The sequence below is a fragment of the Triticum urartu genome, chromosome 6A (genome assembly GCF_056163025.1).
Source record: "Triticum urartu cultivar PI428250 chromosome 6A, HENAU_Tu73, whole genome shotgun sequence".
Lineage (NCBI taxonomy): Eukaryota > Viridiplantae > Streptophyta > Magnoliopsida > Poales > Poaceae > Triticum > Triticum urartu.
The window spans coordinates 18,039,703-18,060,809 of record NC_141878.1 but is presented as its reverse complement, the minus strand read 5'-3'; positions in this window follow the sequence as shown (position 1 = coordinate 18,060,809).

The following is a 21,107-nucleotide window of genomic DNA, read 5'->3' as shown; positions in this document are numbered from 1 at the left end:
CAGAAGTCGTCTCCAATGTTGAAGTCAACCACGTAGATGAATGGGTTGTCCATGATGGCTTAGGATGACCTGGTTGGTGATGAAGCACACAAACTTCATGAAGGACACTACCTCTTGTAGCGTCTGGTAAGCTAGCAATCTGTTGGCCGGCGTCGGCTGTGGATGACATTCGGTGTGTGTACCGACGATTCTACACCGCAGGCCCCAACTGGAGCTGCACAAATCTTTAGGCCATGACTCGGATTCAAAGTTTCAAACTGACGCCACGGGCAGCAGAGTGAGCCACGACTTAGATGAACGCAGATGATTAGGTGCCATGGATCAGAATCCAACCAAGATGGCACCGTTTGTCATTCGTTCGAACCTTCCTCGTGTGCTACACGATAGACCCACATGTATCGCACTATTCATGCATTTATAGTTTGTTATGGAGATTTTCCACGCCCTAGCAATGCCACCTCATGCCCCATATCCTGAATCTCCATGCAGCAATGAACAAACATGATAGCAGGTGCATCTAAGCCTAGGCACCGAAATCACTGCTCCCATGTGGGATGCCTCCACTCTGGCTTGCCACATGGATCCAGCTCCCGTCGTCGCCTCCTTCAAGCTACCTCAAGCTCCTCCTTCACGCGGTTGGCCCCGATGAGCTCTGTTTGCCAGAAGAGGTGGATGAGTAATGCCTCCAAGCCCGTGCACCCTCTTTTCCACTGCATCCACGTGTATGAGGTCCCCCTCCCCGAGGTCCACCACCATCACCGAGTGCGTCCCTGAGCCCTCGACACAATATCCACCAAGCCCACTACCGATGTTGTTGAGTTCGTCCTACGGCCCCCTTCTCCGACATCCTTTAGTGTGGCCTGAAATCACATCAGTGTCGCGTGGAGTCGCCCATCACTAATTCTCCTGTCGTCAAGAAAGGCGATTTCCCTGATCAGCTCTCCTCCCATGCTCTAGTGCTGCGTGTTTGTTGCTATCGCGGGCTTGGACGGCAAGGTCATAGAGATGGAGGCGCCATCAGCATCGGCGGTCATTTCTTCTTCTGCACAACAAAACAATGAGATGCGGCCAGTGGCGCCCACGCAATGTTCACTCCTGATATGTCCCCTATGCAGTTTCTTCGTTGGTCAACTTTCCTTTTTGCCGGCTTCATGTGATGTTATAAAAAGTAGATGTACCACTTGATACTTTCGCTGACTTCTCTTCATTTCTTTTTCCCTCGGTTATACGAGAGTTATTGAACTACTATCGCTCCTCACATTCGGTCAAGCAATAGAAACAACAAGAGATTTGGGGGAATTTGCCTAGGGTTCGGCACCAACAGAGGTGCGAGATTGAGCCAGCCATGGAGCCGGGTCACGACGGCTAATGTTTAACCCTTTGAAACATGAGATGCCTCTACTACCAACAAATCATTGCTTTTACTAGGTGAATGGACGTGCATTGTGACGGAGAACATTCATGAATCCGTGAGTGATATATTCAGGTGATGCTATCAAGAATCAATCAACTTTACGCTCTTGTTCTAACATCATACATGTGCAATGTATGTATTTCTGCCAACATCTTGCAATGTTTATCTGACTATTTTCAAGGCTGGTCTGTATGCTGGCATGTCTCCTCACCTTGAATCTACGAATATGCCCAGAGCGGGCATTTGCTATCAAGAGTATTTAGTTCAGTCAAGTAGTAGACGCATTTTCTTTAGCACTGGAATAAAAAGTGTTTTCGTCAGGACAATAAATTGCAAGCACAAAAGGAAAGGAACCATTTTTTACCTAATAACCCAACTTTTAAGTAAACTTTGAAGAAAAGGCTCATGAACCACAAAATTGAACAATGTTTAAATGAGTCATTGTTCTTCAGTTTTTTTCATTAGAAACAGGGTGACAGTACGTGTCACTTAGCAGCAAGATTGCAGCCACTATAGCGTCCTTCTACATGTAGCACTTGAAAACTTCCCATCAAACAATGGCAAACTTGACTCACAATGGCATGCTGCGGGTGCCTCGGCTCATCAAGAGTTCTGCCCACATCCAAGAGTTCGGAAGACAAGAAACTTTTCCGCAGAAAAGAAGAAATACTCATAAGAAATATCTAAGGACATCATGATTTACTCATTATGTAAAATATCATCCCTTTTGAGGGTCACCAAGTCTACGTTTTACTCGTTGGACCAAAAAAAAATATTCATTACAGAAATTCAGATTGCGAGCTACCTGATCACAAGACTACTTAAAGTGTGAGGAAATTAAACTGACGGAAGCGTGAAAGGCACACAATGGATTGTTCCAGTAAATTATATCCGATCATTCTTTGTAAAATAGGTAAATATGATAGCCACGATATAATCACCCTATATTGTCTCCTCAGGTTCATGAATGCATCTAGTCCTCGTTGTAATGTAACAACCACACAAGATCAGGGAAGAGAAAAATACCATGTCCAACTCTGGACCTTGATGGGCTTTGTCCTGCCCATTCATCTTTTCCAAACCTATATAACGTATGGCTATTCCAAATCTGTGTATCCCATAGATTCATGAGAATGCAATAAAAAGGAAGTGAAATTACATCGCTCCCTCGAAGGAGACCACACGATTGTCCTTTTAATGGTTCTTCTGAGCTTCTTTTCTGTGAGAAATCTTTCGATCTATTCATTTTCAATCATGACAATACAATGAACAATAGGAATAATAAAAATTACATCCATCCGTAGACCATCTAGCAACGACTACAAGCATTAAAGCGAGCCGAAGACGCGCCGTCGTCATCGCCCTTCCCTCGCCGGAGCCGGGCAGAACTTATTGTAGTAGACAGTCGGGAACTTGTCGTGCTAAGGCCCGTAGGACCAGCGCACTAGAATAGCAACCGCCGCCGATAAAGAGACCCATAGATAGGAAGGATCCAATCTAATGACACATAAACGTAGGCGAACCAAGACCGAGTCCGAGTAGATCCACCAAAGACAAACCACCTACTGAATCCTGCGAGATCCGCCGGAGACACACCTCCGCACACTCTCCGACGATGTTAGATGCGCCATCGAGACGGGGGCTAAGTAGGGAGAACCTTATTCAATCTTCCGTCGTTCTCTTGCCCTCCTTAGCAGGACACTGTTGGGGAACGTAGTAATTTCAAAAAATTTCCTACGCACACGCAAGATCATGGTGATGCATAGCAACGAGAGGGGAGAGTGTTGTCTACGTACCCAACGCAGACCGACTGCGGAAGCGCTGAACCGACGTAGAGGAAGTAGTCGTACGTCTTCACGATCCAACCGATCAAGCACCGAAACTACGACACCTCCGAGTTCGAGCACACGTTCAGCTCGATGACGATCCCCGGACTCCGATCCAGCAAAGTGTCGGGGAAGAGTTCCGTCAGCACGACGGCGTGGTGACGATCTTGATGTACTACAGCAGCAGGGCTTCGCCTAAACTCCGCTACAGTATTATCGAGGAATATGGTGGCAGGGGGCACCGCACACGGCTAAGGAATAGATCACGTGGATCAACTTATGTCTCTGGGGTGCCTCTGCCTCAGTATATAAAGGAGCCAAGGGGGAGGGGGGCGCCGGCCTAGGAGGAAGGCGCAGGAGGAGTCCTTCTCCTTCCGGGAGTAGGACTCCCCCCCCCCAATCCTATTCCAACTAGGATTCCAAAGGGGGAAAGAGGGAGAGGGGTGGCCGGCCACCTCTCCTAGTCCTAATAGGACTAGGGGAGGGGGGGGAGGCGCGCAGCCCTTATGGGCAGCCCTTCCACCTTTCCACTAAGGCCCACTAAGGCCCATATGATTCCCGGGGGGTTCCGGTAACCTCCCGGTACTCCGGTAAAATCCCGATTTCACCCGGAACACTTCCGATATCCAAACATAGGCTTCCAATATATCAATCTTTACGTCTCGACCATTTCGAGACTCCTCGTCATGTCCATGATCACATCCGGGACTCCGAACAACCTTCGGTACATCAAAATGCATAAACTCATAATAAGTTTCATCGTAACGTTAAGCGTGCGGACCCTACGGGTTCGAGAACAATGTAGACATGACCGAGACACGTCTCCGGTCAATAACCAATAGCGGGACCTGGATGCCCATATTGGCTCCTACATATTCTACGAAGATCTTTATCGGTCAGACCGCATAACAACATACGTTGTTCCCTTTGTCATCGGTATGTTACTTGTCGGAGATTCGATCGTCGGTATCCAATACCTAGTTCAATCTCGTTACCGGCAAGTCTCTTTACTCGTTCCGTAATACATCATCTCACAACTAACATCTTAGTTACAATGCTTGCAAGGCTTATGTGATGTGTATTACCGAGAGGGCCCCAGAGATACCTCTCCGACAATCGGAGTGACAAAACCTAATCTCGAAATACGCCAACCTAACATGTACCATTGGAGACACATGTAGTACTCCTTTATAATCACCCAGTTACGTTGTGACGTTTGGTAGTACCCAAAGTGTTCCTCCGGTAAACGGGAGTTGCATAATCTCATAGTTATAGGAACATGTATAAGTCATGAAGAAAGCAATAGCAACATACTAGACGATCGGGTGCTAAGCTAATGGAATGGGTCATGTCAATCAGATCATTCAACTAATGATGTGACCTCATTAATCAAATAACAACTCATTGTTCATGGTTAGGAAACATAACCATCTTTGATTAAGGAGCTAGTCAAGTAGAGGCATACTAGTGACACTTTGTTTGTCTATGTATTCACACATGTATTATGTTTCCGGTTAATACAATTCTAGCATGAATAATAAACATTTATCATGATTATAAGGAAATAAATAATAACTTTATTATTGCCTCTAGGGCATATTTCCTTCAGTCTCCCACTTGCACTAGAGTCAATAATCTAGATTACACTGTAATGATTCTAACACCCATGGAGCCTTGGTGCTGATCATGTTTTGCTCGTGGAAGAGGCTTAGTCAACGGGTCTGCAACATTCAGATCCATATGTATCTTGCAGATCTCTATGTCTCCCACCTGGACTAGATCCCGGATAGAATTGAAGCGTCTCTTGATGTGTTTGGTCCTTTTGTGAAATCTGGATTCCTTTGCCAAGGCAATTGCACCAGTATTGTCACAAAAGATTTTCATTGGACCCGATGCACTAGGTATGACACCTAGATCGGATATGAACTCCTTCATCCAGACTCCTTCATTTGCTGCTTCCGAAGCAGCTATGTACTCCGCTTCACATGTAGATCCCGCTACGACGCTTTGTTTAGAACTGCACCAACTGACAGCTCCACCGTTTAATGTAAACATGTATCCGGTTTGCGATTTAGAATCGTCCGGATCAGTGTCAAAGCTTGCATCAACGTAACCTTTTACGGTAAGCTCTTTGTTACCTCCATATACGAGAAACATATCCCTAGTCCTTTTCAGGTATTTCAGGATGTTCTTGACCGCTGTCCAGTGATCCACTCCTGGATTACTTTGGTACCTCCCTGCTAAACTTACAGCAAGGCACACATCAGGTCTGGTACACAGCATTGCATACATGATAGAGCCTATGGCTGAAGCATAGGGAACATCTTTCATTTTCTCTCTATCTTCTGCAGTGGTCGGGCATTGAGTCTTACTCAACTTCACACCTTGTAACACAGGCAAGAACCCTTTCTTTGCTTGATCCATTTTGAACTTCTTCAAAACTTTGTCAAGGTATGTGCTTTGTGAAAGTCCAATTAAGCGTCTTGATCTATCTCTATAGATCTTAATGCCTAATATGTAAGCAGCTTCACCGAGGTCTTTCATTGAAAAACTCTTATTCAAGTATCCCTTTATGCTATCCAGAAATTCTATATCATTTCCAATTAGTAATATGTCATCCACATATAATATCAGAAATGCTACAGAGCTCCCACTCACTTTCTTGTAAATACAGGCTTCTCCGAAAGTCTGTATAAAACCAAATGCTTTGATCACACTATCAAAGCGTTTATCCCAACTCCGAGAGGCTTGCACCAGTCCATAAATGGATCGCTGGAGCTTGCACACTTTGTTAGCTCCCTTTGGATCGACAAAACCTTCCGGTTGCATCATATACAACTCTTCTTCCAGAAATCCATTCAGGAATGCAGTTTTGACATCCATCTGCCAAATTTCATAATCATAAAATGCGGCAATCGCTAACATGATTCGGACAGACTTAAGCATCGCTACAGGTGAGAAAGTCTCATCGTAGTCAACACCTTGAACTTGTCGAAAACCTTTCGTGACAAGTCGAGCTTTGTAGACAGTAACATTACCATCAGCGTCAGTCTTCTTCTTGAAGATCCATTTATTCTCAATTGCTTGCCGATCATCAGGCAAGTCAACCAAAGTCCATACTTTGTTCTCATACATGGATCCCATCTCAGATTTCATGGCTTCAAGCCACTTTGCGGAATCTGGGCTCACCATCGCTTCTTCATAGTCCGTAGGTTCATCATGATCTAGTAGCATGACTTCCAGAACAGGATTACCATACCACTCTGGTGCGGATCTTACTCTGGTTGATCTACGAGGTTTAGTAGTATCTTGATCTGAAGTTTCATGATCATTATCATTAGCTTCCTCACTAACTGGTGTAGGTGTCACTGAAACAGTTTTCTGTGATATACTACTTTCCAGTAAGGGAGCAGGTACAGTTACCTCGTCAAGTTCTACTTTCCTCCCACTCACTACTTTCGAGAGAAACTCCTTCTCTAGAAAGGATCCATTCTTAGCAACGAATGTCTTGCCTTCGGATCTGTGATAGAAGGTGTACCCAACAGTCTCCTTTGGGTATCCTATGAAGACACATTTCTCCGATTTGGGTTCGAGCTTATCAGGTTGAAGCTTTTTCACATAAGCATCGCAGGCCCAAACTTTAAGAAATGACAACTTTGGTTTCTTGCCAAACCACAGTTCATAAGGCGTCGTCTCAACGGATTTTGATGGTGCCCTATTTAACGTGAATGCGGCCGTCTCTAATGCATAACCCCAATATGATAGCGGTAAATCTGTAAGAGACATCATAGATCGCACCATATCTAGTAAAGTACGATTACGACGTTCGGACACACCATTACGCTGTGGTGTTCCGGGTGGCGTGAGTTGCGAAACTATTCCACAGTTTTTCAAATGTACACCAAACTCGTAACTCAAATATTCTCCTCCATGATCAGATCATAGAAACTTTATTTTCTTGTTACGATGATTTTCAACTTCACTCTGAAATTCTTTGAACTTTTCAAATGTTTCAGATTTATGTTTCATTAAGTAGATATACCCATATCTGCTTAAATCATCTGTGAAGGTGAGAAAATAACGATATCCGCCACGAGCCTCAATATTCATCGGACCACATACATCGGTATGTATGATTTCCAACAAATCTGTTGCTCTCTCCATAGTACCGGAGAACGGTGTTTTAGTCATCTTGCCCATGAGGCACGGTTCGCAAGTACCAGGTGATTCATAATCAAGTGGTTCCAAAAATCCATCAGTATGGAGTTTCTTCATGCGCTTTACACCGATATGACCTAAACGACAGTGCCACAAATAAGTTGCACTTTCATTATCAACTCTGCATCTTTTGGCTTCAACATTATGAATATGTGTATTACTACTATCGAGATTCAATAAGAATAGACCACTCTTCAAGGGTGCATGACCATAAAAGATATTACTCATATAAATAGAACAACCATTATTCTCTGATTTAAATGAATAACCGTCTCGCATTAAACAAGATCCAGATATAATGTTCATGCTCAACGCTGGCACCAAATAAAAATTATTTAGGTCTAATATTAATCCCGAAGGTAGATGTAGAGGTAGCGTGCCGACCGTGATCACATCGACTTTGGAACCGTTTCCTACGCGCATCGTCACCTCGTCCTTTGCCAGTGCCCGCTTATTCCGTAGTCCCTGTTTCAAGTTGCAAATATTAGCAACAGAACCAGTATCAAATACCCAGGTGCTACTGCGAGCTCTAGTAAGGTACACATCAATAACATGTATATCACATATACCTTTGTTCACCTTGCCATCCTTCTTATCCGCCAAATACTTGGGGCAGTTCCGCTTCCAGTGACCAGTCTGCTTGCAGTAGAAGCACTTAGTTTCAGGCTTAGGTCCAGACTTGGGTTTCTTCTCTTGAGCAGCAACTTGCTTGCCGTTCTTTTTGAAGTTCCCCTTCTTCTTCCCTTTGCCCTTTTTCTTGAAACTAGTGGTCTTGTTAACCATCAACACTTGATGCTCCTTCTTGATTTCTACCTCCGCAGCTTTCAGCATTGCGAAGAGCTCGGGAATAGTCTTGTTCATCCCTTGCATATTATAGTTCATCACGAAGCTTTTGTAGCTTGGTGGCAGTGATTGGAGAATTCTGTCAATGACGCAATCATCCGGAAGATTAACTCCCAATTGAATCAAGTGATTATTATACCCAGACATTTTGAGTATATGCTCACTGACAGAACTGTTCTCCTCCATCTTGCAGCTATAGAACTTATTGGAGACTTCATATCTCTCAATCCGAGCATTTGCTTGAAATATTAACTTCAACTCCTGGAACATCTCATATGCTCCATGACGTTCAAAACGTCGTTGAAGTCCCGATTCTAAGCCGTAAAGCATGGCACACTGAACTATCGAGTAGTCATCAGCTTTGCTCTGCCAGACATTCATAACATCTGGTGTTGCTCCAACAGCAGGCCTGGCACCCAGCGGTGCTTCCAGGACGTAATTCTTCTGAGCAACAATGAGGATAATCCTCAAGTTACGGACCCAGTCCGTATAATTGCTACCATCATCTTTCAACTTTGCTTTCTCAAGGAACGCATTAAAATTCAACGGAACAACAGCACGAGCCATCTATCTACAATCAACATAAACAAGCAAGATACTATCAGGTACTAAGTTCATGATAAGTTTAAGTTCAATTAATCAAATTACTTAAGAACTCCCACTTAGATAGACATCCCTCTAATCTTCTAAGTGATTACGTGATCCAAATCAACTAAACCATAACCGATCATCACGTGAGATGGAGTAGTTTTCAATGGTGAACATCGTTATGTTGATCATATCTACTATATGATTCACGCTCGACCTTTCGGTCTCCGTGTTCCGAGGCCATATCTGCATATGCTAGGCTCATCAAGTTTAACCTGAGTATTCTGCGTGTGCAAAACTGGCTTGCACCCGTTGTAGATGGACGTAGAGCTTATCACACCCGATCATCACGTGGTGTCTGGGCACGACGAACTTTGGCAACGGTGCATACTCAGGGAGAACACTTCTTGATAATTTAGTGAGAGATCATCTTATAATGCTACCGTCAATCAAAGCAAGATAAGATGCATAAAAAGATAAACATCACATGCAATCAATATAAGTGATATGATATGGCCATCATCATCTTGTGCTTGTGATCTCCATCTCCGAAGCACCGTCATGATCACCATCGTCACCGGCGCGACACCTTGATCTCCATCGTAGCATCGTTGTCGTCTCGTCAATCTTATGCTTCCACGACTATTACTACCGTTTAGTAATAAAGTAAAGCATTACATCACGATTGCATTGCATACAATAAAGCGACAACCATATGGCTCCTGCCAGTTGCCGATAACTCGGTTACAAAACATGATCATCTCATACAATAAAAATCATGCCTTGACCATATCACATCACAACATGCCCTGCAAAAACAAGTTAGACGTCCTATACTTTGTTGTTGCAAGTTTTACGTGGCTGCTACGGGCTTTAAGCAAGAACCAATCTCACCTACGCATCAAAACCACAACGATAGTTTGTCAAATAGACTCCGTTTTAACCTTCGCAAGGACCGGGCGTAGCCATACTTGGTTCAACTAAAGTTGGAGAGACAGTCGCCCGCAAGCCATCTATGTGCAAAGCACGTCGAGGGAACCGGTCTCGCGTAAGCGTACGCGTAAGGTTGGTCCGGGTCGTCTCGTCCAACAATACCGCCGAACCAAAGTATGACATGCTGGTAGGCAGTATGACTTGTATCGTCCACAACTCACTTGTGTTCTACTCGTGCATATAACATCAACATAAATAACCTAGGCTCGGATGCCACTGTTGGGGAACGTAGTAATTTCAAAAATTTTCCTACGCACACGCAAGATCATGGTGATGCATAGCAACAAGAGGGGAGAGTGTTGTCTATGTACCCAACACAGACCGACTGCGAAAGCGCTGAACCGACGTAGAGGAAGTAGTCGTACGTCTTCACGATCCAACCGATCAAGCACCGAAACTACGGCACCTCCGAGTTCGAGCACACGTTCAGCTCGATGACGATCCCCGGACTCCGATCCAGCAAAGTGTCGGGGAAGAGTTCCGTCAGCACGACGGCGTGGTGACGATCTTGATGTACTACAGCAGCAGGGCTTCGCCTAAACTCCGCTACAGTATTATCGAGGAAGATGGTGGCAGGGGGCACCGCACACGGCTAAGGAATAGATCACGTGGATCAACTTATGTCTCTGGGGTGCCTCTGCCTCAGTATATAAAGGAGCCAAGGGGGAGGGGGGCGCCGGCCTAGGCGGAGGGCGCAGGAGGAGTCCTTCTCCTTCCGGGAGTAGGACTCCCCCCCCCCCCCAATCCTATTCCAACTAGGATTCCAAAGGGGGAAAGAGGGAGAGGGGTGGGCGGCCACCTCTCCTAGTCCTAATAGGACTAGGGGAGGGGGGAGGCGCGCAACCCTTATGGGCAGCCCTTTCACCTTTCCACTAAGGCCCACTAAGGCCCATATGATTCCCGGGGGGTTCCGGTAACCTCCCGGTACTCCGGTAAAATCCCGATTTCACCCGGAACACTTCCGATATCCAAACATAGGCTTTCAATATATCAATCTTTACGTCTCGACCATTTCGAGACTCCTCGTCATGTCCATGATCACATCTGGGACTCCGAACAACCTTCGGTACATCAAATGCATAAACTCATAATAACTGTCATCGTAACGTTAAGCGTGCGAACCCTATGGGTTCGAGAACAATGTAGACATGACCGAGACACGTCTCCGGTAAATAACCAATAGCGGGACCTGGATGCCCATATTGGCTCCTACATATTCTACGAAGATCTTTATCGGTCAGACCGCATAACAACATACGTTGTTCCCTTTGTCAGACACAACCCTAACAAAATTCAAAGAAACATCTAAAAACGAAGCCGTCCCGCTGGTAAGGGATGAGATCCACCGTGTCCCCATGGCCCTAGGGCCACCAGAGACGAGGTGGGCCGGCAGGGGCGCCAGCGGGAGGCATAGGAACCCTAAGCTTTTTTGGAGAGGAAGCGACGGCTATGGTTCCTCTGAGCTACCTATGCACCGAACTACAACCCTGGAATTATTATAAAAATTGGTCATTTAGAACATTTATGTAAGATGCATAATTCGATGAGCAAAGGGACACTTATGGATGTGAATAGTATCAAATTCAAATGTGACGTCAAATATTAGATGTTGGTACGGTCTACGTTGGTCTTTTTATTTCTCGTGTAACACATCTACTTTAGGCTTCGAATTTTAAGAGGGGCATTGATGGGAGATCCTAACCAGCGCTTCAGGCGCCGGCTGGCTCTACCGGAGCTCGCTAGCGACGCGTAACGGGCCGGCCCACGAACCGAGTGAACAAAGCAGACGTGAAGAAGAAAAAAACAAATCCGAACTGAAAATATGGGAACAGTGGGATTCGAACCTAGCACAACATCATTCGAACCACTACACCGAACTAGTTCTTCTGTACGCTCCTAGAAAAACCATCCCAGTTAACGTTTCCTTTAGTAAAGCCAATATAAATCTTTTTGAAAAAAGAAAAGGTAAATTTGAAAAAAAGATCATCGATTTTAAGAAAATTTCATAGATTTATCTAAAAGTTCATTGATTATAGCATCGATTTTGAAAAAAGTCCATCCATTTTGAAAAAAAGAAAAAGAGTTCATCGTTTTGAAAAATGAGTTCATAGGTTTTGAAAAGAGTTCATTGATTTTGAACAAAAGTTCATCAGTTTTGAAAAAAGTTCATCGATTTTGAAAAAACTTCATCAATCTGAAAAAAATCCATCGGTTTTGAAAAGAGTTCATCGATTTTGAACAAGAGTTCATCGAATTGAAAAATAGTTCATCGGTTTTGAAGAAAAGTTGTCAAACTTAAAAAATAGTTCACGAATTTTAAAAAAAGTTCATTGATTTACAAAAAGTTCATCGAATTTGAAAAAAGAATAACTTATTTTGAAAAAATTCATCAATTTTGAATTTTTTTTAATAAACTTTAAAAAAGTTCACGAATTTAAAAATAAGGTTCATCGAATTTGAAAACAAATGTACAGATTTTGAAAAAGGTTCATCGACTTCAAAAAAAGTTCATCAAATTTGGAAAAAGTTCACCGATTTTGGAAAATGTTTGTCCAATGAGAACAACGTTCATCTATTTTGAAAAAATTTCAGCAAATTTAGAAAAACGTTCATAAAATCCGATGAAGTTGTTGCATCGAATTGGAAAAAAGAAAAAAGAAAACGAAAAGAAGGAAAAGAAAAAGAAAAAAATGGAAAATAAAATAAAATAATAATTAAAGAGGTACAAACTTGTTTGCTAGATCGTAAGGAAGGCTGGCTGGGGTGGTTAGTGTGTCTTGTACATATACTTGGCTGCGTGAGTTCGAAACCCACACCAGCGTCATTTTTGCAGCAGTTTACAAAAAGGAATAAAATGACAAATGGGCTGGCCCATTGCCGATCGGGGGTGTGCGCCCCGTACCGATAACCCTATAACGGGCCAGCGGCGACAACGAGCGGGAGCGGCCGAGGCACCGAGCGAGGAGCGATGGAGCCGTGGGCCGATGGGACAACGAATAAGAACCGACGAGCGATGAAAACGAAAACCCAGATCATTTTTTTTTCAAGAATCAAAACCCAGATCTTCTGAGTTTCCATTGATTTGTTTGACACGTAAGTGCGCTAGCTATGTGACGGGCCTAGGCCATCTTGTTTTTTCTTTCCTCTCTTGATTTTTTCCGTTGCCTATTTTGTGCTGGGCTATACTTACACGTGTACTATATCATGCCCCTCTGGCCATACCCCAGGGCCGGCCCTGACTCCATATAGATCTCTAGACGACACAACCACTAGCTGGACTAAGAAGGTTGATCGATCATCAATGGGATGCCAATTGTTCTTAGATATACTACTAACTAGAAGCGTTGTGCGCGCTTTGCTGTGCCGTTCATGTTGTTGGGTATCTTAAAAAACTAATCACTCTGCTTCACAATATAAGGTGTATTAATTTTTTGAAAAGTCAAACCTTTTAAGTTTCATCAAATTTGTAGAGAAATATATCAAAATTCACAGGATCAAATCAGTATTTTTAGATTCATCACGAAATGAATTTTCATACCTTTTTTGTTTAATATTATGGATGTTGATATTTTTGCTCTGAACTTGGTCAAAGTTAAAGAAGTTGGACTTTCTACAAAATTAATACCCTTTATATTTTATCACTGATGGAATATTAAGCTAGGCGGGTGGGGAGATGACTGTGTCATCCGCTAACCAACCTATATTTATGTGGGAAAATTTCTGCGTCGGTGGTTGCATGTACTATATTGATACTACAATATCACATGGTGACACTTCTTTTTTCTAGGCCAGTTGCAGCTGATTGATTTGAAAATCATTGGCCCAATCAAAATCGTCAACCAAATCAAAATTGAATACCTCGATTAAATGAAAGAGATTCAAAATTTGGGAACATAGTGAATTAAAAGAATTCAATTGGAGAGGTTGAGAAATTGTTGACCCAGTCAAAATTGGATGATCAATCTATATTGAATACCTTAATTAATTGTGAGGCCTTAAAAATTAGGAAGCATATTGTATACTATAAAAGAATTGGATTATGAAGCTTTGAGAAATTGTTGACCCGATCAAAATTTCAATAGTTTGAATCCTTCTTGTATTCATGCTTTGTAACCTCGACCCATCGCCCATTGACGCCCGCCAGGGAGAATATATCATCTGCACCTGATCATTGTTGACAAATTATGAAATTTTGAGGTTCTTTCTGCAAAAAAATACACGAGGTTGATGAACAAAAAAATCGTGATTTGTGATTGATTGATTGTACATGGAGTTGACAACGTTGGCGTTGATACGTCTCCGTCGTATCTACTTTTCCTAACGCTTCCCCTCTTGTTTTGGACTCTAATTTAGATGATTTAAATGAAACTAATCCGGATTGACGTTGTTTTCAGCAGAACTACCATGGTGTTGTTTCTGTGCAGAAATAAAAGTTCTCGGATTGGAACGGAACTTTGCGAGGAATTTTTATATACAAATAAAAAGAATTTCTGGAGCCAAGAACCACCGGAGGGGGGCACCTGGGTGGGCACAACCCACCAGGGCCCCCCTCCAAGCGCGCCCAGGTGGGTTGTCCCCACCTGGTGGCCCCGCAGACCCTGAAACCGACGCTATAAAATCCTATTTTTCCAAAAAAATCAGGGAGAAAGAATTATCGCGTTCCACGAGATGGAGCCGCCGCCGTCTCCTGTTCTTCACTGGGAGGCCAGATCTGGAGTCCGTTTGGGGCTCCGGAGAGAGGGATCTTCGATCTTCGTCATCACCAACCCTTCTGCATCGCCAATTCCATGATGCTCCCCATCGGGAGTGAGTAATTCCTTTGTAGGCTCGCTGGTCGATGAGGTGTTGGATGAGATTCATCATGTAATCGAGTTAGTTTTGTTAGGGCTTGATCCCTAGTATCCATTATGTTCTGAGATTGATGTTGCTATGACTTTGCCATGCTTAATGCTTGTCACTTTGGGTCCGGGTGCCATGATTTCAGATCTGTACCGTTTATGTTATCACCATTATATCTATGTTCTAGATCCGATCTTGCAAGTTATAGTCACCTACTACATATTATGATCCAGCAACACCGGAGTGACAATAGTCGGGACACTTCCCGGTGATGACTATAGTTTGAGGAGTTCATGTATTCACCGTGTGTTAATGCTTTGTTCTGGTTCTCTATTAAAAGGAGTCCTTAATATCCCTTAGTTTCCAATAGGACCCCGCTGCCACGGGAGGGTAGGACAAAAGATGTCATGCAAGTTCTTTCCATAAGCACGTATGACTATTTACGGAATACATGCCTACATTATATTTATAAAGTGGAGCTAGTGCCGTATCGTCCTAGGTTGTAACTGTCACATGATGAATATCATTCAACAAATCACCGATCTAATGCCAACGATTTTCCTACATATTGTTCTTGCTAAGTTACTACTGCTGTTGTTACTATTGTCACTGCTACAAAACAATTGCTATCACTGTTACCGTTACTATTGTTGTTGCTACTACTATCAAAACTATCATACTACTTTGGTACTGATCACTTTGCTGCAGATAATTAATCTCCAGGTGTGGTTGAATTGACAACTCAGCTGCTAATAGTTACAAATATTCTTTGACTCCCCTTGTGTCGAATCTATAAATTTGGGTTGAATACTCTACCCTCGAAAACTGTTGTGATCCCATATACTTGTGGGTTATCAAGACCTTTTTCTTGCGCCGTTGCCGGGGAGCATAGCTATATTTGTTGAGTCACTTGGGATTATTATCAATTTATCACTATGAAGAATCTGAAGGATGCTAAGACTAAGATTTTTCCCTCTAAGACGAGAGGAGGTAAGGAACTGCCATCTAGCTTTGCTTTAGATTCACCTTCTGTTATAAGTAAATTTGCAACACCACCACATGCTATCAATTCTGATATGTCGCAAGTTATTGATGATGCTACTTCTGTTATGTATGCTACTTATGATGATGCTAGTACCTTGCTTGATGATAATGTGCCACTAGGTGAATTTCTTGATGAACAACTTGCTAGAACTATAGCTTTTTGAGAATGCTGAAACTGATGAAGAGCTTGAAACTGAAAATCTTGAAACACCAATTAGAACTAGTCCTCCTAGACATGAATTGCCTAAGGTACCGGAGGGTTATGTTATGAATGAGGACACAACTAGAGATATTCTTGCTTGTAAGGATAGAGATGATCTAGAAAAATTATTATGCAAGTATAAAGAAAAGGCTTTGAATGCAAAAATGAAATGTGATCCTCAGTTTGCTACTTCATCTAACTTTGTTAACGATAAGGATTATGAATTCCCTGTCGACCCATAGTTGATAACTTTGGTTGAATCTGATCCTTTTCATGGTTATGAAACTGAAACTGTAGTGACACATCTTACTAAGTTGAATGACATAGCCACCATTTTTGCTCATGGTGAGAAAATACGCTATTATTATATTCTCAAATTATTCCCGTTCTCATTAAAGGGTGATGCTAAAGTTTGGTACAATACTCTTGCTCCTGGTTGTGTGCGTAGTCCCCAGCACATGATTTATTACTTCTCTGAGAAATATTTTCCTGCTCATAAGAAACAAGCTGCCTTACAGGAAATATTGAACTTTGTGCAAATTGAAGAAGAGAGTCTCCCACAAGCTTGGGGGAGGCTTCTCCAATTGCTTAATGCTTTGCCTGATCATCCTCTTAAGAAAAATGAAATACTTGATATCTTCTTTAATGGACTAACTGATGCTTCTGGGGATTTCCTAGATAGTTGTGCTGGTTGTGTTTTCAGGGAACGAACTATTGGACAAGCTGAAGAAATATTGAATAACATATTGACAAATTATGATGATTGGACTCTTCCTGAACCACCACCTAAACCCACTCCGAAGAAGAGGGGTATCTTATATCTCAGTCCTAAAGATATGCAAGCAGCAAAGAAGTCTATGAGAGAAAAAGGTATTAAAGCTGAGGATGTTAAAATTTTACCTCCTATTGAAGAAATACATGGGCTTGATACACCACCACCACCTAAGGTGGTAGAGGTAAGTTCTATAATGAAATTTAATGATAATGATAATCCTCACAGTATGCACCCTAGCCAATGCCTTTATGAGTTTGAAAATTACATTAGAAAGCAAGATCACTTCAATACAAATAATATGAAACAATTGAAATACAATTCTGATATGATGGCTCGCTTGTGTGACTTGTTATTTAGAATCTCAAATGATGTTAGTGGTGTAGGAAAACATGCTTCTATGGTTCAAACTCAGTTAGAACAAGTTGCTAAATCTCAAAGAGAGTTGCTAGATGATATGAATAATAATATCAATGATCATGCTGTTAGAGTAATGACTAGAGGAGGTAGGATGACTCAGGAACCACTTTATCCTGAGGGACACCCAAAAAGAATTGAATAAGACTCTCAAAGGGTTAACACTGATGCACATAGCCCTTCTAAAAAGAAAAATAAGAAGAAAAACGATAGGACTTTGCATGCCTCTAGTGAACCTGAAGTGGAAAAACCTGCTGATAATGATAATGAAGTTTCTATCTCTGATGCTAAAACTTAATCTGGTAGTGAACACTCACCTTCTGATAATGAAAAGGATAATGATGATGTTCATGAAGATACTCAAACAAATAATAAAGAACCAGACAATGATGTTGAGATAGAACCAGCAGTTGGTCTTGATAACCCACAACCCAAGAATAAAAGATATGATAAAAGAGACTTTGTTGCTAGAAAACACGGTAAGGAAAAAGAACCGTGGGTTCAGAAACTTATGCCCTTTCCACCCAAGTCAACTAAAAAGAAAGATAATGAAGAACTTTAACGCTTTGCTGAAATGCTGAGGCCAATATTTTTGCATACTCGTTTGACTGATATCTTGAAAAAGCCTCCTGATGCAAAGTACATGAAAGACATCATCACCAATAAGAGAAAAATACCGGAAGATGAAATCTCCACCATGCTTTCTAATTATAGTTTTAAGGATGGAGTACCTAAAAAACTTGGAGATCCGGGAATACCAACTATACCTTGCTCCATCAAAAGAAACTATGTGAAAACTGCTTTATGTGATTTGGGAGTTGGTGTTAGTGTTATGCCTTTCACTTTATATGAAAGAATTGATTTAATAAACTCACACCTACTGAAATACCTTTGCAAATAGCTGACAAATCAACTGCCATACCTATCGGTATTTGTGAGGATGTGCCTGTTGTTGTTGCTAATGTTACTATCTTGACTGACTTTGTTATACTTGAGATGCCCGAGGACGACAACATGTCGATTATCCTTGGTAGACCCTTCCTGAATACTGCAGGGGCTGTTATTGATTGCAATTAAAGCAAGGTAACTTTTCATATCAATGGTAATGAACATACGGTGCACTTTCCGAAGAAACAATTCCAAGTGAATGGTATTAATGTTATTGAAAAATCTCCGACAATCACTATTGGAAGTTTTCAACTACCTCTGCCTACTGTTAAAAAGACATATGAAATGCTTATTGTTGGGGATATTCATATCCCCGTTGAGGTAACTTAGTGATTTACGAAAGTTCTTCGGTTTCATGCTAATCGAAAGTGGTTGTTAATAAGACTTGATCAACCTTATTAATGGATCATTTTTTAGAGGTGTGAAGTTGATGAATTTAGTAATCACTATCTTCTGTCCCTACCTTTTGTTTTCTATTTTTATTAGTTAAATAAAATAAAATGCCATGTTTCGTCTGTTTTATGAATTTCCTGTGCAATAAAAAATGACCCAAAATAGAAGTTCTCAGAATGCTCCAAAAATTTAATACGATTTTTTCCTGAATATTTAAGAATTTTTGGTGCAAATAACATCAGAGGGAGGTGCACCATGTGGGCACAACCCACTTGGGAGAGCCAGGACCCCCAGGCGCGTCCTGGTGGGTTGTGGTCCCCATGTGGGCCCCCTCACTTATCTCTTCATCCCACATCACCACCTACCTCCAGAAAAAATTCACCATTCGCGGATTTCGATCTCTTTGCTAAAAACTCCGTTTCCGAAACTGTTTCATGGGATTGTTGCTTGAAAATTGTACGTGAATATGATGAACCTCTTTGGAAGGAGTTCTTCGAGGAGGAGATCTGTCGTGGTTTTGTCACTACAGTTGTCCTCATGAAAGGACTTAGTCGTGGAGCCATCGCGACGGGTTAGCTTGAAGGGGTTAAAGCAGACACAGGGACGCAAGAGGGTTTTATACTAGTTCGGCCCCTTCGATGAAGGTAAAAGCCTACGTCTAGCTGTGATGGAATTGATGGGGTTTCGATGACTAGGGAGCAAACAAGCTTCGCCTAAGTCTCGAGTTGTTGTTGTCTGTCCTGAGCCACCGCCGGGTCGTCCCCTTATATACATGGGTGACGCCCGTCGGTTCATAGAGTCCCAACACCGGTTCATACTCGTATCCGGGTTGGTCTCTCCTTATTCCTTACTTACAATACAAGTTTACATACAAAGCCGATTTATGGCTGCAAGTCCTAAACCGACTACGGGCCTTGGGCCCTTATCTGCCTCTTTGGTCTTTAACACCTTTGAACTACTGATGAAGTTAACCCGGCCCAAATAGGCCGGTTTACGCCCAGTAGTAATATCCCCAACATTAGGCCCCAGATTGATTTGAACAAGTTCATGTCAATCCTTAGCAGAAATCTTCATCTTCAACATCTTCTTGCAATTGTTGAACCGCCGTGATGTCATCTTCTCCAATTCTGTTAAACCGGGGTGAAGTCGTCCGTCATAAAGAAAGTATCCATGATATCTCTTCATTTAGTAGATCTGCGAAAATCGAGGCGACAGCTCCGTTCCGTGGCCCCTGGTTTGTCGTGCCTGACACATGTCCTTTTGCTTTATAAATAAGACCGAGAGGTCATTTCCTTTCTTCCCTTCGTGCCTTCTCTTCTTCGTCTTCCTCGCGTCGCCAACTTTAGAGCTCCGCCGCCACCGTCGTCTCGAGCACCAACTTTGGCCGCTGCATCAACCTGAACGCACCAGAAAACCGCGGCGATCTCCCGCATCTTCCCCAGCTCTGGTAGGTCCTTTGTTCTTCTCAACCTAGATCTGTTCTAGGGTTTCATGTTCTTGCGGTGCTCATCAACTGTTCATATTCATGTATTAGCTCCTGGATAGATCTGTGAAACCCTGCTCTGAGTAACAGTAGTTTTTCGCATCCGCCTGTAGTTTCATGCATAAGTCCATAGATCTCATCTATATATCTGTCCATTGATTCACTTCCGCTCTGCTTTAAGTCTTTGAATATTTTTTCTTTCTGAACTCGCTTTAGATCCATCGCTGTAGCAAGACTTTGTGAAACCTGTTTCTGTATACTTAGCCATCCGCAACCTCAATTGCTTCACTGTTTAGATCAGGCGGTTTAAATTAGTGTAGAAAAAATTAATAAACCGGTATATACCATTAGTCCCCTTGTTGAACCGCCAGAACTCTTTAACCAGACACTGTCGCTTCATTGAACTCCGGTTTGGATGTAGCTGTCTTCGATTTAACATTGTACACACCAGTGCACACTTGTCCCAACACATGCTTGAACCGGAATTACTTATTTGTAGATTTCATCATGGCCAAACAAGTATATGAGTGCAACTGGGCTCCTTCTCGCGTCACAAAAACTCAATTGAACAATCTGGTCCTGACTGGCGCTTTAAGCAGCAAAGACACCATCCACTGGAGGGTCCCTGGTAAAGAATGTCCACCCAAACCTCGAGAGGGAGAGGTTGTCGTTTTTGCAGATCACTTAGCCCGGGGTTTTAGTCCGCCCGGTTCAAAATTCTATCGGGATGTCTTAGCCAATTTTCAACTCCGCCCGCAAGACACGGGCCCCAACTCTATTACCAACATATGCCACTTCCAAGTGCTCTGTGAGGCATACTTTCAAGAGGAACCCACAGTTGAGTTGTTCAAAGACTGCTTCCACCTAAACCGCCGCACGGAATTCACTGATGGTTCCAATACGGAATTGGGTGGTATGGCGGTTCACAAAAGGAAGGAGGTCACTTATCCTCACGCCAAACTGCACAACCACCCCAAGGAGTGGAATCAAACATGGTTCTATTGCAAAGACACCTTCCTTGCTAATGAAAATCCTTTGCATGGCTTTCGTCCTGAGCGGCTTAGCAATACACACCCCTTTCCGCAAAGGTTGACTGCCAAGGAGAGAAGTAAATACGCTCCTCAACT